Source organism: Hylobates moloch, unplaced genomic scaffold, assembly GCF_009828535.3.
Source record: "Hylobates moloch isolate HMO894 unplaced genomic scaffold, HMol_V3 SCAFFOLD_10, whole genome shotgun sequence".
In the NCBI taxonomy this organism is placed as follows: Eukaryota; Metazoa; Chordata; class Mammalia; order Primates; family Hylobatidae; genus Hylobates; species Hylobates moloch.
Genome location: NW_026652285.1, coordinates 45,340,494 through 45,356,207, shown reverse-complemented (window position 1 = coordinate 45,356,207; position 15,714 = coordinate 45,340,494). Strand labels below are relative to the sequence as shown.

At 40.9% G+C, this 15,714-nt stretch overlaps 1 long non-coding RNA gene across 1 annotated transcript; it reads right to left on the bottom strand.

Moving 5' to 3' along the window:
• Nucleotides 1-8,349: 8,349 nt before the first annotated feature.
• Nucleotides 8,350-12,871, bottom strand: LOC131384436 (uncharacterized). Its single transcript, XR_009215279.1, has 3 exons — nt 12,842-12,871; nt 8,564-8,605; nt 8,350-8,474 (listed from the first exon to the last, which is right to left on the bottom strand). It is a non-coding gene; the product is annotated as an uncharacterized LOC131384436 (long non-coding RNA).
• Between the last annotated feature and the right edge of the window lie 2,843 nt (nt 12,872-15,714).

Here is a 15,714-nt window from a genome sequence, read left to right as displayed (position 1 = left end):
ACCCTAGTTTTATCTGTCAGTTCTTTGCATGCTGTTACTTTTGCTTCAAGTTGGGGAGGTACATATGTATGTCAAAGTTCCTGTACTGACATAGGGCGGTATTTCCCTGCCTTTTTTTAAAGTATCTCCTTCACACTCCTGAAGGTGGTTGCTGTCCTCATTTAAGAGATGAAGCAGTCCAAAGTGGACCTAAAATAACTTGCCCAAAATCACGGGCTGGTTCCAGGGTCCCTCATCTTAATCACTATGCCATAATGCTCAGAAACTGCCTTTTTAAAGTCCTTTTTAAAGTATGAAAAGTCACAATTGAGTTGAAAATTTAGAATTTGAAGATTTAGAAGGGGAACTTAATTTTTCAAGTTAAAAATGAAGTCAGAGTGGTATAGAGAAGATGAGCCCTCAGACTCCATCACTCTGAAGATCTGAGTAGTAGCAAGACAGGTAGTTTTTTGTTTGGCCAGGCTGCAGTGCAGTGGTGTAATCTCGGCTCACTGCAACCTCTGCCTCCTGGGTTCAAGCGATTCTCCTGCCTCAGCCTCCTAAGTAGCTGGGATCACAGGCACCCGCCACCACGCCCAGCTAATTTTTGTATTTTTAGTAGAGACAGTTTCTCCATGTTGGTCAGGCCGGTCTTGAACTCCGGACCTCAGGTGATCTGCCCGCCTTGGCCTCCCAAAGTGCTGGGATTACGGGCATGAGGTACGCGCCCGGCCAATCAGTAGGTTTTTTTTTTTTTTTTTTTTTTTTTACAAGAAACATTAAACCAGATCAGAGCAAAGATTTGTCAGGGTTGCCCATTGACTGGCGTGAAAGGAATCTGTCTAAGGCACCTGAGAGGGTTCAGTTCTACCCAAATTCTTGCATTCTAACCTGAATGCAAGGTCGTGAAGTCCTTTGAAATGTACAGATACTTTAATAATATGCCATGTTTCCCCTACATAAGCAGACAAATCTGTACACCCCCACGACCTGAAGTTTTGTTAGGCTGTGACCACATGAATTCGCAGTATAAATGCGTGAGTCCTTTTTAAAAACCTCATCTTCAGTGTGCCTGATCTGTAAAACTAGAGCCTCAGGTTTGATCCTAGGTAGGCTTCCCACAACATGGGGAAAGTTAGTTTGCAAGGGAAAGCTGTTTCTGAGCATTATGGCATAGTGATTAAGATGAGGGACCCTGGAACCAGCCCGTGATTTTGGGCAAGTTATTTTAGGTCCACTTTGGACTGCTTCATCTCTTAAATGAGGACAGCAACCACCTTCAGGAGTGTGAAGGGGACAGCACTTAAAACTGTGCCTGGCACATTGTATTTGCTATTGTCTTGATGTCCTGGAATAATGGTTTCCATAACTTGGGAAGAAAACTCAAATAGAGAACAAGATTGGTTACATCAAGTTGTATAGCGGAAAGATAAAGATCTGTTATTTAAACTTGCAGTTTAGAGTCGTTAGAATCATTCTTTTCCGTAAGGCTTTCTTTGCAAGAGATCTGCATTAAATAAAGTTGCTAGCAAATAATTAAAATTGGGCAAATAATAATAGCAAGATGTTAAGCATACTATTATTGTATTTTGGGGGTTGGTAATAACATTCACATGGATTTATCAATACACACTGCGAAGCAAAGCCTCTCTCAAGCTGTCCCATATCCTCCATTTCAAAGGCACACATACATTTTAGGTAACTCATAATTTAGAAAAGTTATTTAATCTTTTCCACATCATGTAAATATTTGAATATGTACAAAGACTTAATTTGACTCGTTTGTTTTTGTTTGTTTGAGATGGAGGCTCTGTCGCCCAGGCTGGAGTAGAATGGCATGGTCTCAGCTCACTGCAAGCTCCGCCTCCCGAGTTCACGCCATTCTCTTGGCTCAGCCTCCGAAGTAGCTGGGACCTGGCTAATTTTTTTTTTTTTTTTTTTTTTTGTATTTTTAGTAGAGATAGGGTTTCACCGTGTTAGCCAGGGTGGTCTCGATCTCCTGACCTCATGATCCGCCCACCCCGGCCTCCCAAAATGCTGGGATTACAGGTGTGAGCCACTGCGCCTGGCCGACTCTTGTCTGTTTGAATGCAAAGTTCTCAATAGTGGTTTTTGTCCGTAAGTATTAACTTACAATTTTGGAGAGTGATGGGTATGGTTGCTGGTTGATTAGCAATAGGATTATGTAGCCTTAAACTAGCTGGAAGAGTTTCCATGGGTGAGGCAACAGGCTGTTAAAAAGAAACTGGGGCTGGGCGCTGTGGCTCACACTTGTAATCCCAGCACTTTGGGAGGCCGAGGCGGGCGGATCACGAGGTCAGGAGATCAAGACCACGGTGAAACGCCATCTCTACCAAAAATACAAATAAAAAAAAAAAAAAAAAAAGAAACTGGAAATACAGTTTCCCCTATTTGTTTCTCCTGTTTCTCCTGTTTGTACAATCTGCTTTAAAAACAAGTGTACATGCACCATGTCAGTCATGGTGAATCGGCCAACAGCCAGCCCTTGCCAGTTGACGTCACAGTCTAAGATGGGAAACTGTGGTACAGATAGACGTGAAGAGAGCTTAGCAGTGATTGAGGTGGTGACTAAATATACAGTCATTGAATAAATACCATGTAGCAAATGTAAAAAAAAAAAAAAGGGTAACGTAAAACAGAATACAAAAGTGCCATTTAATATTTTATAGCTATTTCCATGCACAAGTGCTGGTTTTAAATTTATATAAAAGCAAAGACTGTTTCTGTGTTTTCTTCCAGAGTATTTCTGTTACAGCCGTAGAAGTAAAGTTAATACCGTTTTGTGCCATAAATGTAAGACTCCATTTTGTCTGCAACTGCTAAGTGCCACTTTCCTTTTATTATGGGTAGGGATGTTGCTAAGGATACTTAAGTAGTTAAGAGCAAGATGAAAGAAGTTACAGATTATTTTCCAGTTGGCTAATCTGTGTTGAATATATTTTTTATGATGATTTTTATTGACACCACAGAACCTCAGACTGTATATATTGATAATGTAACCAAAGCTGCTCAGGAATTGGGGTAAGTTTTTAGTCAACTCAGAAGTTAACAGGAAATCCTTATTACACATTCTTAAATTTTAGATAAGTGCAAGAACTATTAACAAAATAACATTAAGCACTTACTTACCTTGTAGAGCTCAGGCATCGGCCAGAAAAAAAATACAAATAAATTAGCCTAATGACCTCATCTTAAATACTTGTGTCTGGGTAAATTTTTCAGACTGATCTTGTGAATATAATCCAGGATAAATTAAAAATGTTGGCTGGTCCTTGCTATGTAATATGCTTCTGCCCTCTTGTCCCTTCCCATCACTAAAAATGTATTCATACATGCAACTACAATACCAGTTGACAAATGTGATTTAGATTTTCTGTTGTGTGGTATTCGTCTACTATTATAGAACCTCAAGCATTTCTCTAAAGAAAACTCTTACACATCTTGGTGGTGTGGTTTCATGTCCACGCTAATAAGAAAAGTTCTTCCTTAGTAGGGTCGTGTTTCCTGAGGAACCCCTACCCTAGATTTATCCCATAGTAGGTCTTATAAATAATATCCACATACTAAAATTATTTGGCTTCTAATGTTAAGTTTTACACTAATTGATATTGTAAAAGTAATTCTACAGTCAAAAATTGTAATATTTAAATAAGAATAATCTTCCATCCGAGCCATTAGCCTTTAGCATCTGTGTTATATTTAAAAATGCCTGCTAAAATTGTCTATGCATAAACAAGTTTTGTTTTTAGTTATACTGTGACTTATTTGGTTGGCATGAAAATTAGATTGCTTTGCATATCTGGGGTAGCATAACCAGTTTTATCAGTGGCTAGATTATATCAGATGACAAAAATAACATGAGACTTCAGAGGTTTGATAAATAAAGCGATGATACCTATTAGAAGTGGGTGCAATCTATAGCCATCAGAATGTGATGCATTCATATTCAGGCATGGTCCTTTAGCATTCGAGTGATAGGCACTTTGATTTGAGTCTTTGAATGAAAGATAGGCTTTTAAAGTGGATTAAAGGATAGCAGTTTTTACTTGATAAGTTGGGACCCATGGTAACAGCAAGCATCCCACTTATAACTGGTGTCCATTCAGGAAAAAAACAGATGTAACCATCATGTGACTCAATACAAAGACGAAGATTACACTGGTAAAAATACTAAGTAAAAAAAAAAAAAAATCTAGTAAAAAATACTAAGAGGATTACATTAGTGAAGATTCAGGGTGTGAAGGTGTGAAGTAAAAGGAGAGAAGATTAACAGAATAGATTTACCTTTATTTGATCTCCTTACAGGGATCTATCTTCCATGGTGACTAATTCTTCTATTTTGGTGAGACTTTTCAGGCTGATGGATTTAAAAGAATAGTATAAACCTAAAATTTTCCATTTTAAGGTCATGATTTTATTTTTTACTCTGTGGTTCTTAAACACAATTTACTTCATTTTATGTAACACCTGCTAAGAACAACCTAATAAAATTAAACAAGATCTGGTTTAGGTTTAACAAAATTAAAATGTGTTTAACAAAACCTAGAAATGATGTGAATTTGCTCCTAGGAAACACTGAAAGCATGTGAAAGGAATAGCATTCCAATCCAGCAGTTTATTTGATTTGTGTTTTTTAATAATTACTTTTTTAAATTCTCTAAGGAGCTGATAATACATAGTCGTTTCTATTTGGCTTTGAAGCAATCCAAGTATATATATGTAGTTTGTTTTATAAAACAACCACAAAATACAGTCTCCCTATGAACATATGCAGAGTGGTTGGAAAGTCTTCCCACTCTCTAGGCCAGAAACATCATGAATGCTCTCATATCTGACTAAATACTGACTAAGACATCTCAAACTCTACGTTTTGTCCAAACTAGAGGAGTTTTTGACAATTTTTCTGGACTGGGGAGGTATTTTTCAAAGATCCCTATTAAATTTTAGGAATCAGTAGGGAATCTAAGAAAATTGCTTATTTAATCTACAAACTGATAAACTGAGAACCTAAAATATTGAAAATGATTAAATATAAAATCAATAATTTACCAAAAATAGAAAATGTTTAATTACTTCTTTATTTTTATTTATTTAGGGACAGAGTCTCACTCTGCCACCCAGGCTGAAGTGCAGTGGCACAATCTCAGGTCACTGCAACCTCCACCTCCTGAGTTCAAGTGATTCTCCTGCCTACTCAGCCTCCTGAGTAGCTGGGATTACAGGCATGGACCACCGTGCCCAGCTAATTTTTCTATTTTTAGTAGAGACAGGGTTTCACTATGTTGGCCAGGCTGGTCTCAAACTCCTGACCTCTTGTGATCCGCCCGCCTTGGCCTCCCAAAGTGCAGGGATTTCAGATGTGAGCCACCGCACCCAGCCTTAATTAATTCTTTAGAATGCTGTCTACCAATGGTTCTTGTGCCAACAGCTGTGCTTTAAATTCCCTACCAGTGCCTTCCAATATATCTATCTATATATATTTTTTTGAGTCGGAGTTTCACCTTTGTTGCCCAGGCTGTAGTGCAATGGCACGATCTCGGCTCACCGCAACCTCTGCCTCCCGGGTTCAGACGATTCTCCTGCCTCAGCCTCCCAAATAGCTGGAATTACAGGCATGTGCCACCACACCTGGCAAATTTTGTATTTATAGTAGAGATGGGTTTCTCCATGTTGGCCAGGCTGGTCTCAAACTCCTGACCTCAAGTGATCTGCCTGCCTAGGCCTCCCAAAGTGCTGGGATTACAGGCGTGAGCCACTGCGCCCAGCCTCTAATAGAATTTAATGTAGGCCAACATGTAATTTAAAATTTTCTAATAGCCACATTTTAAAATGTGCTATATGTACTATCTTCAGTTTCTTAGAGCATATCTCAATTAAGACTAGCCACATTTCAAGTGCTCCCTACTCATACGTGGCTATTATTATGTAGTGTATTATGCCATTCTTGTGTTGCTGTAAAGAAATGCCTGAGATTGAGTAATTTATAAAGAAAAGAGGTTTAATTGGCTTACAATTCTGCAGGCTGTACAGGAAGCATGGCAGCATCTGCTTCTGGGGAGGCCTCAGGGAGCTTTTACTCATGTGGAAAGCAAAGTGGGAGCAGAAGGAAGAGAGAGAAGGTTGAGGTGCCACACACGTATAAATGACCAGATCTCACAAGAACTCATTATCACAATGACAGCAGCAAGAGTATGTGGTGTTAAGCCATAAGAAAAGGCCCCCATGATCAATTCACCTCCCACCAGGCCCACCTCTAGCACTGGGGATTACAATTCAACGTGAGATTTGGGTGGGGACAAATACCCAAACTGTATCACATAGTACACTCCTAGACTGTGCTTAAAGCCTTCTTTAAGGACTCTAAACAATTGTCACAGCTAATCAGATCTGCCCAATGATGTGTAGCCCCTTAAACAGAAGCCCCCACATTGGTTTGAACATAATACTTGGTACTGAATAATAGCATTTCAAACTTTAAAGTTAGTTTTTCAGCGGTACACTTCTTTTTTCTTTTTCTTTCTTCTTTTTTTTTTTTTTTTGTTTGAGAGGAGTCTCACACTGTTGCCCAGGCTGGAATGCAATGGCATGATCTCGGCTCACTGCAACCTCCGCCTCCAGGGTTCAAGCGATTCTCCTGCCTCAGCCTCCCAAGTAGCTGGGATTACAGGCATGCACCATGATGCCCCACTAATTTTTGCATTTTTAGTAGAGACATGGTTTCCCCATGTTGACCAGGCTGGTCTCGAACTCCTGACCTCATGTGATCCACCTGCCTCTGGGATTACAGGCGTGAGCCACCGCGCCTGGCCAGTGTTAACGCAGTTTTTTTTTTTTTTTTTTTTTTTGAGGTGGAGTTTCACTCTCGTTGCCCAGGTTGGAGTGTAATGGCACAATCTCAGCTCACTGCAACCTCCGCCTCCCGGGTTCAAGCAATTCTCCTGCCTCAGCCTCCTGAGTAGCTGGGATTACAGGCATGCGCCATCACATCTGGCTAATTTTGTATTTTTAGTAGACACGGGGTTTCTGCACGTTGGTCAGGCTGGTTTCGAACTCCCAACGTTTGGTGATCTGCCTGCCTCTGCCTCCCAAAGTGCTGGAATTACAGGCGTGAGCCACCATGCCCAGCCAGTGGTACACATTTTTAAAGCTAAAGATCAAGAGCTGGATTTTAAAATGAGCTAGATGTATGCTATTTAGTAGAAATAAAATGAAACAGGCCTGTTAAAGCTGTTACAAGAGGATTCTCCTGGTTTACATCTGTGGGAAGCTATGGTATCTTCTGGGAAGCCACTGAGAACGGAGAGGAGCAAACACATTCCTGTATTTGACACTGGGCATCTTCCTAAGGCCTAGGCATGCCACATGTGAGCAGCATAAGTGAGGCAATCATAGTTTCAGCTTTCAAGGAGATCATAAGCTAGTACAATGGACAAAAATAATCTTCTGAATTACTGAATTGGTCGTGTTAATTTTAGAACTGAAAAAGTAAATTCCTTTTGAACTTCATGAAGATCAGTGGTCAGAATTTCAAAATTAATGTTGGATATTATTAGGTATAGATCATTACTTGAAGCCTCTTCTACCAGGGAAAACACATCTTACAAAATTTGTAACCATCATAGGTGGAGAGTAAAGTTTTCCTTCTAGGGTGGGAAAGCAAAGGAGTAGATGGTGGTTAGATACTGGCTTTGAAGTTTGTGACTCAAAAACTGTGTGACTCTGGAAAAGTTACTTACTCTTGAGTATTTTAGTGCATTCATCTATGCAGACTTTAAGAATTAAAATGACGTATATAAATAAATTTAGTCGTGCTAAGCACATTGTGAGGGCTTGATAGAGATTCAGTGTTTTAAAATTGGTTTCAGGGCCGGGTATGGTGGCTCATGCCTGTAGTCCTAGCACTTCGGGAGGCCGTGGTGGGTGAATCACGAGGTCAGGAGATCGAGACCATCCTGGCTAACACGGTAAAAACTCATCTCTACTAAAAGTACAAAAAAAAAAAAAAAATTAGCCAGGCGTGGTGGCTGGCGCCTGTAGTCCTAGCTACTCAGGAGGCTGAGGCAGAAGAATGGTGTGAACCCTGGAGGTAGAGCTTGCAGTGAGCCGAGATTAAGCCACTGCACTCCAGCCTGGGTGACACAGACTCCCTCTCAAAAAAAAAAAAAAAAATTAGTTTCAACAGGGCTAATAATCTCTGCAAAAGGTTATATTCGCAGATGTATTACAGGCTAGATTCTGATCTATCGAGTGTAACAATTGGTCATTTTTTAATCAACTGAAATTCATTTGGTAGAATGGAAATGAAATCCCACCACTAGTTTTCCTGCGAGGCTGACAGGTCAAGCTGGGGTCCGTAAGTCCCTGAAATTGCATGCAAAATTTGGTGTCTGTGTTTCTTGGTAGAATTTTTAAAGAGAGATCCATGACTCAAAGACCCACCATCTAAATGGCCTTCCTGTGAAGATACTTGAGCACTTTAAGAGAGAAATACATGTTACACAAGCCAAGAATACCAAATCTGCCATGCTTCTCTAAGACAATATAAGAAAAAAAAATGAAATACCTTTTCTCTTCTCTTTAGAGTCAACAACAATGGTTCCATGAACTGATAGAGAAAATGAATTGGTGGGTCACAAATATAGTCCTCTGGTTGGTCCTTTTAAAAATAACCTTGCCTTGCCATTTAGTTTGCTTTTTCCTGATATTTCTCTCCCACTCCTCTCAAACTCAGATCAGGGTCTTAAGACATCATGCTTTACATGATGCATGTGTTCGCAAGCCAAGAAATATGAGTTTCAAGTGTGTCATCTTACATAGTAATTGTCTCAATCATGTAAGTCCAGATATTTTCTTATAGTCCTGGCTGATTCATCAAGGTACTGTTCTGTGTAATGGAGAGAAACTAAATCATCTATAACCTACTATTTCCAAGGCTAAAATAATAGAGAAGTTCAAATTTAGTCTGAGTCTGTTCAGGACAACAACACTTGTTTATTACTAAGTGTTCCCTCTTCTGCTGTATACTTTCTCCCTGAACCTGTACCCTAGTTTGCTATTGCTGGAGGGATGCCTTAGAATCAGTCTTTGAAACTCTTCTAATGTTTATAATCCCTCCTAATCCATTGGATCCAAATATTGAAAATGGATGAGATTTTCCTAAATCATGCTTAGAAAGGTAGCCTAAATCTTTTAGCATTCTCCGAAATCAACTGGAGAGTTAAAAACAAACGGCCGGGCGCGGTGGCTCATGCCTGTAATCCCAGCACTTTGGGAAGCCAAGGTGGGCGGATCGCGATGTCAGGAGATCGAGACCATCCTGGCTAACACGGTGAAACCCTGTCTCTACTAAAAATGCCAAAAAAAAATTAGCCGGGCGTGGTGGCGGGCGCCTGTAGTCCCAGCTACTCGGGAGGCTGAGGCAGGAGAATGGCGTGAACCCGGGAGGCGGAGCTTGCAGTGAGCCGAGATCGCGCCAATGCACTCCAGCCTGGGCGACAGAGCGAGACTCTGTCTCAAAACAACAACAACAACAACAACAACAACAACAACAAAAACACACATACACACACATATTTGGATCTCAATTCATTCCCATTGAATCAGAATGTGTGGGAGAATCTTTATTTTTGACAGCTCTTCCTAAGTGACTCTGTTAACTAGAATATACTTCTCCTAGGCAGCGCATGGTGGCTCATGTCTGTAAATCCCAGCACTTTGGGAGGCTGAGGCGGGCGGATCACCTGGGATCAGGAGTTTGAGACTAGCCTGACCAACATGGAGAAACCCCGTCTCCACTAAAAAACACAAAATTAGCCAGTGGTGGTGGCGTATGCCTGTAATCCTAGCTACTCAGGAGGCTGAGGCAGGAGAATGGCTTGAACCCAGGAGGCGGAAGTTGCAGTGAGCCGAGACTGCGCCATTGCACTCCAGTCTGGGCAACAAGAACTAAACTCTGTCTCAAAAAAAACAAGACAAACAACGAAAAAAGGATATACTTCTCCTGGCTGGGCATAGTGGCTCATGCCTGTAATCCCAGCACTTTGGGAGGCCAAGGCAGGCAGATCATTTGAGGTCAGGAGTTTGAGACAAGCCTGGCCAACATGGCGAAACCCCATCTCTACTAAAAACACAAAAATTAGCCGAATGTGGTGGCTGGTGCCTGTTATCCCAGCTATTTGGGAGGTTGAGGCAGGTGAATCACTTGAACATGGGAGGCGGAGGTTGCAGTGAGCCAAGATCACACCACTGCACTCACTAGGCCCATACAATAAAAAGAGGTAAATTTGGACAGTCCAGTGGCTCATTTATATAAACTGTCATAAGTATAGTTTTCTGTATCTATGAATTAGCCCCATTTTAAAGTACAAGCATATATAGTCTCATTGAAACTTAATTTGTTGTTTTCTATGCATGGGTCACACCAGAGGTGGGTTTTTTTGTGTGTGTTTTTTTGTTTGCTTTGTTTGTTTGTTTTGAGACAGGGTCTCACTCTGTCACCCAGGCTGGAGTGCAGTGGCGCAATCTCAGCTCACTGCAACCTCTGCCTGCCGGGCTCAAGTGATCCTCATGCCTCAGCCTCCTGAGTAGCTGGGATTACAGGCATGTGCCACCAGATCTGGCTCAGTTTTGTATTTTTAGTAGAGATGAGGTTTCGCCACGTTAGCCAGGCTGGTCTTGAATTCCTGGCCTCAAGTGATCCACTCGCCTTGACCATGGTGCTGGGATGACAGGCATGAGCAATGGTACCCGGTCACGTTATTTTGCAAAATGCTGTCATAGAAGAAAACCCGTCTCTATTTTAATCCTATGGTTCTTCAATAGATAGCTCAGATCTTTCACCTGGAAAATCCTTGCAAAAAGAAACCACTTAATCACATTATTCTTTGGAGTTCTGTGAAACTGAATGATAAAACTGAAACTCAAATGAGTAATCCACTCATTTTATCTTCTTTTTCATTGATACTGTTTTATTTGCCATATTTGAAGGACTATTTAAACTATTTAAAGCTATTGTCACACTTCCCCTGCTCTGAAGAAGGGCTAAGGAAAGGCAGTGGGAATAAAGAATTCCTTTTCTACTGCATTGTATGAGTTGTCTAGAAAAGTTGAGTAAGAACCTAGGAGAAGGAAATCAGACAGCTCCCAGAGCTCCCAGCATACTCATTGTCAGAGTTCCATGGCACAACTTCAGAATTGTATTCAAAAGCATTTTCACAACAGTAGGCATCCACTTAATTAAATACAAGCACATAATCAAAAAATAGATATAAATACTTAGTTATCACTAAGGTCTTAGCTTCATTTCTCTAAATGCAAACCAGGACCATCTGAGGATACATTAAGAAATGCAGAAGAATTATTGGAGTGGCCTTTTGATCCCAAGAGATATGGCACAGAGACATTTAGAGAAGTGTGCCACATGATCTTCTCAGGAACATGGGAAAGGCACCAGGACCGGAGTGAGGCAGAGGTTGACATTAACTGAAGTTTGGGCACCTTTGAGTAACTGTATCTCAAAGAGAAATGTAGTAGAAAAAAACGAGGACCTTGAAATTAGATAGATCCTGGGCTCAAGTCTTTGTTTCTTTTTTTTTTTTTTGAGACGGAGTCTCGCTCTTTCACCCGGGCTGGAGTGCAGTGGCGCTATCTCGGCTCACTGCAGGCTCCGCCCCCCGGGGTTCACGCCATTCTCCTGCCTCAGCCTCCCGCGTAGCTGGGACTACAGGCGTCTGCCACCTCGCCCGCCCGGCTAATTTTTTGTATTTTTAGTAGAGACGGGGTTTCACCGTGTTAGCCAGGATGGTCTCGATCTCCTGACCTCGTGATCCGCGCGCCTCGGCCTCCCAAAGTGCTGGGATTACAGGCGTGAGCCACCACGCCCGGCCTCAAGTCTTTGTTTCGATTCTAATAGCTTTGTATTTGGGGGCAAGTTATTTAATGCTTTTATTTCCTCAATAGGAAAGTGTGCCTCACAAGACAACTTTACACTGTTCTTTCCATTTCAATGAAATAACATCCAAAGAGCTGAGCACCGTATTTAGCACAGAGTCAATGCTGCTGATCAAAACTGTTCACACACTTTTTTTTTGCCATCTCATCTTCACTCTGCCCTCCCTGGCCCAAGCTATCTCCGTCAAGTTAAGAAAGACCTGAGCTGGAAAGGAGTGGAAGAGACACGTTAAAGCCACGCTCTCACTGATTATTGAATAAACAGGATGGTGCATCTCCCTCCTATGGAAGAGAAAGGGCTACTGATATTAAACTCTAGAAATGAGTTGAAAACCATTGAAATGAACTCTGGAAATGAAGCCCCTCTGATTAATACTTATCTAAGTGAGATTACCTGTTTTGCAATAACAGGTCATTGCTCGCAACCCAAGATGGTGGAGTTAGGGGATCTAGGGGAGCTGCAAAGTTAGGTCAATAATAAACCGTTAGAAAGCCATGAATTACACAGTCATGGAGTCAGGACCCCATTATAATATCATAGTGGTTCTTCTGCAATCAGCTGACAATGATCTAGTCTCACGTTCAGCAGATGCCACAAAAAAGGACAATTCCAAAAGCAGTCAGGTAATTATCAGCATTATTTATCTGACTTTGTTTCCCAGCATTTACACAGCAGTTTCCTAACAGTTTCAGTCCCTCATGAATGATTTCTAATAAGGGGTTGCTACAGTCTCAATGCTGGTGACTCCCACAAATGTATATGTTGAAATCTGGTTGTCAAAGCGATGGTGTTAGGAGGTAGAGAATTTAGGAGGTGATGAGGTCATAAGGGCTGAGTTCTCATGAACAGGAATAGTGCCCTTATAAAAGAGGTTCCAGAGAGCTGCCTTACCTCTTCCACCATGTAAGGCTACAGTGAGAAGATGGCCCTCACCAAACCCCACATCTTCTGAGGCCTGGATCTTGAACTTCCCAGCCCCTAGAACAGTGAGAAATAAATTTTTGTTGTGAATGAGCAACCCAGCTTATGGTGTTTTGTTAAGACAGCCTGAACAGACTAAGGCAGAGATATTCTAAGCTGGACATCCCATCTCAAACACAAAACAACTGTTTTGTTTGACCTCAAAAACCAACCTGCATCATGAATAATTGTTTTTTATTTGCCCTTGTTTTCCTGATATGAATTGATTTCCAAAAATTATCAACTGTTACACACTTTTTAGCTTGTAGCAACATTCTAAATCATAAGTGTTAATAAACACATCAATAATTTTCCCTTAAGACTGAGGATAAACCAATAGGATGTTTCCTGTATCACAGTTTGTGCGATATCAGTAATATACTTAATGTCTCAAAAAAGTATAGTAGGCAATAGATAATTATTGAATTGAGGTGGATAGTTTGACTATTAGAGGAAGAATAAGAAGTAGTAATGTGTAACACAATCTTTTATATTCTTTTTCGGGGTTGGGGATTCTAAAAGACAAAAATGCTTTTTCCACAGTTGAATTCAAATATATCTAATTACATATCTTTCCCTTTCAGTAGTTTATAAGCTCCTTGCACCTTCTTTGAATCACCAGTGTCTAACAGTGCCTTGCACAAAGTAAGACCCTAAAGATGGCATCTCTCTCACTTTAAAGACCAGATTCTTTGTAAGTGGAGCACAAATTTCCTAGGACTACTGTAACAAATCGCCACAGAATGGGCTCCTTAAAACAACTGAAATTTATTCTCTCACAGTTCTCGAGGCTAGAAGTTTGAAATCAAGATGTTGGCCAGGCGTGGTGGCTCACACCTGTAATCCCAGCACTTTGGATGAGAGAAGTGGGAGGATCACTTGAGCCCAGGAGTGTGAGACCAGCCTGGGCAAAATAGCAAGACCCCCTCTCTATAAAATAAAAGAAAAGAAAAAGAAAATCAAGATGTCAGCAATGTAGGTTCCTTCTGGAGGCTCTAAGAAAAAATTCATTTCGTGCCTCTCTCCTAATTTCTTATGGTTGTCGGCAAATCTTAAAGTTCTTTGGTTTGCAGCTACATATCTTCAATCTCTGCCTCTGTCTTCATGGCCTTCTTCCTGTGAGTTTGTGTGTCTCTGTACCCAAATATCCATCTTCTTTCTCTCACTAAGATAATAGTCATTAGATTTAAAGCACACCTTATTCCAGTGTACCCTCACCTTAATTTGATTATCTCTGCAATCCTATTTCCAAATAAAGTCACAGTCACAGGTACTGGCAATTAGGACTCCAGCATATCTTTTTGGGAGACACAATTTAACCAACGACATTGAGGACACAACAAGAACTAGAAAGTGTGGCCAAAGAATCTTGCTTTAACTATTAAAATATGATACAGAAAGAACAATTATGTTGACTATAATTCAGGTATGCTTTTACATGGATATCAGTTACAAAGATTTTAGCCACAGATAAAAACTTTGTCAATGTGTACCACTTCTTTGATGTGACAGATTCAATAAAGGAATAAATAGCTCTCTTTGAGAAGTACCATTATGACCACAAAAACATTTAGTTTACCATGGTTGTGGGAAATATTGACATTGATTTTACATGTTGATACATACTATGAAACATTCAGAGGAAACGATCTCTGGTTATGCAACAGAAACAATGCTAAGTGCTTGCTACTGACAAAGACTCTCTTCTTGACAAAACTCTAGCAAGCCCCTTTGAGATCTGTTTCAACAGGGCCCACGCTTGGGCCTGTCCTCAAGAGCCTGATTTTAGCAAGAATTCTGCTAAGCTAGTTTAGCCATGATCCCTCATCCTTGATATCTGATCACTCTTAATTTCTGACCAAATTCATCTCTCTCCATCCCCCAGGTGATTTCTGATCACCCTAGCAAGAGCCCTTCTTGCTGAAGATCTCCCTTCGGCAAGAACCCTATTAGGTCGGTTAGCTAGAATCCCCTCTTACCTCTGATGTTTCCTCTTAGTAACCATTCCTTTTATTTCTTTTTCCATCCACTGTGCTTCTTGGCTATACATTCCCACTTTTCCTTATTGTACACAGAGTTGAGTCCAATCTCCCTCCACTGCTGTGCAACTCCATTTTGGTAGTTGCTATACCTATCACGATGGTCCTGAATAAAGTCCACCTTACCATTTTCACAAATGTCGCAAATCATTTTTTCTTTAATATCACCCCAGTTCCTCTTCTTCCGCACATAGTAAGATAACAATCCTCAGGTTTCCTTGCAGTTAGCTGTGTGTCAGAGTCTGAGCCAGGAATGGTGGGTAGAATGAATGTAAGTCACTTCTAAGTTTGACCCTTGAAAACGTTCCGCTTGAACCTCCTTCCTCTCATTTCCCTGCTAGGGTGACTCTGAGACCACCTTTTCCAGTGGCATAGTCATCAGAGGAAGGAGAGCCTACCCAGTGTGATGTGAATAAATGGATGAGGTTCTACTGCGTTACTGCTTCATGGCCCAGTTCCCTAATGCAGGCTACGGATCATGCAAGTTTACAACATCATCTAACTGTAAGAAAACCAAATGTGTATTTAAAGCCCTTGGAATCAAAGACTGATTGTGATGTGCTCATCTTTGTATTCCCCAGCACATTTCACAGTGCCTGGCTCATCACCATGCTTGTTTTTCTCTCTTTTCTTTTCTTTTCTTTTTATTTTATTTTTTTTTAAGACAGAGTCTTGTTTTGTTGCCCAGGCTGGAGTGCAGTAGCACAATCACAGTCACTATAACCTTGAACTCCTGGGCTCAAGCAATCTCCCACCTCAGCCTCC